Source organism: Pteropus vampyrus, unplaced genomic scaffold (assembly GCF_000151845.1).
Source record: "Pteropus vampyrus isolate Shadow unplaced genomic scaffold, Pvam_2.0 Scaffold726, whole genome shotgun sequence".
In the NCBI taxonomy this organism is placed as follows: Eukaryota; Metazoa; Chordata; class Mammalia; order Chiroptera; family Pteropodidae; genus Pteropus; species Pteropus vampyrus.
The window spans coordinates 97,946-100,419 of record NW_011889507.1 but is presented as its reverse complement, the minus strand read 5'-3'; the positions used below and the strand labels follow the sequence as shown (position 1 = coordinate 100,419).

Here is a 2,474-nt window from a genome sequence, read left to right as displayed (position 1 = left end):
ATTCCAGCGGAAAATCAACCCTTTGCTGGCCTGCCTGAATCTATAGTGGGCTGGCCCCAGCAGCTGGTGGCAGCAGCTGGTGATTAAAACCTCTGACAGATTTTTTTTGCCCTCTGAAAAGTATTTCAGTCACTCTGGCCCCAGCACCACCACTAGTAGAATTTAGAAGCTGTTTATAGCCTCTTACAGTTGGTCCGAGAAGAGCAGTTTTCTATTACGAGTCCCTCCACGTGCCACGTGCCCAGGAATTTGCTCTGCCCTGGGCTTCTGGAGCGGAACTGAATCACCTGAAAGTAAGACAGGCCCAGGGCTGATGGTCCAATGCGAATTTGACAATTTATTTATTTATTTTTTTAGCAATTCTGTGTCATTCAAGCTAATGTATCTGTGTACACCTATAACGTTTATTTTTTTTAAATTATTATAATTATGTCGTACCGGAGGTTTATAAAGCTTTATCATAGCTCATTAACTCTTGGTTCAGATGCTATTCTTACACCCTCGGCCATGTTCCTTAGTCTGTAGGGCAGCAGCAGCAGAGCACTGGATGGAGGGCATAAAGTAAGAGTCGGCTGAGTCGGTAAGCAGAAGTGCTGGCCGCCAGCCTGCGAGGGAGGGACGAGACTGAGTTGGAAGGGTCCTCGGTGATCGTGCAGCCCGGCGCCGTCACTTCTGCAGATGGAAAAGCTAAAGCTCCGAGAAGCCACCTGGCCGAGATCCCAAGGTGGGGCCAGTCTAGGATCCAGGCCTCTTGACTTCATGGATCATCGTTTTTTGGGTTTTTTTTTTTTTTTTAGCGCCTAGCATATTTCCTCACTTGCATCCCAGTTGCTCAAGTTGCTGATCATGTGTCATCGAGGACATTTTAATGATCTCCCAAGATGCCCTGTTCGACAAAATCAGGGGCTGCCCAGTAATGCTTGGAAAAATAATTCCATCCCAGACAGTTAAAAATGCCATCCCATGGAGTATGCGGGCAGATACCTGTTGCCCGAAAAGTTCTCTGCTGGGACCTTCATGGCCCCCGGCGTGCTCGATGCGCGAGGCGTGGCCGAGTTCTGTCCAGGGCTGAGGCTGACCAGCCGAGGTCTGCACGGCGCGAAATTCTGAATACAGAAGTTGGAGGGTGGTGGAGACGGCGTTTCTGACTGATCTTATCTCTTAAAGCTCACTGAGTTGTTAGCTGGCACTTAAGTGTTTCCTTAAATATGTTTTCTTATTTCTTTTGCTTATAAAACCAGTACGTGTTCAACACAGAACTAGAAAATAGAGGTAGATTCAACGAAGAAGAAAAAATACTCGTATTTTCACTCCTGGAAGATGATCGCCACGAACAGCTTGGGGCTTCTGTGTCGCTGGGTGCTCGTCACCCTGCTCTCTTTCTGTGTGTCTTTATACATACATGGACATACAGGTGTGTGTGCACACACATATGTGTATATCGACACACACAACACATAAAATCTGCATCATGCTGCCAGTAGTTTTTCGACCTATTTTTAGTTAATAATAGACATATTTACCTTGAGAGACATAGTGATCTACCTTATTATGATTTTTTTTTAATAACTGCAAATGAGTTCATTCTGTGGCTGTGCCTTAATTCGATTAACTGTCCCCTATTGTTGGACATCTGGGTCATTTCCAGTTTTTGTGTTTTGTCTTTTTGCTGATCATAGTTGTGACCAGCATTTTTACTCACACCTTTCATCACCTCCTTAGAATAAATTCTTGGAAGCGGAATGGCTGTGTCAGAGGAACCGAAGTCTTTTATGGCTTTTAATGTGTGTTGCCAAACTCCTGGGTGATGTTTTTCCACTCAGGTTTTATGACTGGAAAATCGATACTGCCTGTAGTTTAGGATTCTCTGAACTGCGATCCAGTGAAGACATCCCAAATCCCTGCCATCTTTCCTCCCTCCAAGCTCGCTCCTGCCTTCATTTCACCTGTCCTTGGGTGTGGTCGTAGGGCTGTAGGATCAGGTTCTGTGGGGTTTGGGATGCTGGGTGGGGACTGGAGGAAGAAGGAAACAGAGAAGTTTCAGAGGAATAAACAGTGAAGGGTGGGCACACCCATGTGCTAGGCCAGTCGCATTTAGAATATAGTTCTGGGATCTTCAGCCTGGGCCTCCCCGCCTCTCATTCATCTCAAGGCCAAGGGCAGTTCTTTGTGGCTGAGCATTTGCTAGAAGCCTTGGGCTCATTCTTCAGCTTACAAGTCCCAGTACCTCACTCAACCTGACCTTGAGATCGCTCCTGTCTACCTCTCCCCTTTCGAGCCTTCCTTATGTACGGTCTAGCCACAGTGAGCTTGTTGCCTTTCTCCAGAATGCCGAGCTCCTTACTGATTCAGGGCTCTCGGGGATGTGGCTCCCTGTACCCCAGGACACACTCCCTTTTTCTCACTCTTCAGCCTCTGAGACACAGCCTCGTGTGGTGGTTAAGAACATGGCTCCTGGACTCAGGCTTCGGCTC

General features: G+C 47.2%; 1 protein-coding gene across 1 annotated transcript in view; it reads left to right on the top strand.

Moving 5' to 3' along the window:
* LOC105309354 (transforming acidic coiled-coil-containing protein 2-like) overlaps positions 1-2,474 on the top strand; it is a 126,357-nt gene that overhangs the window by 35,126 nt on the left and 88,757 nt on the right. The window lies entirely within an intron of this gene.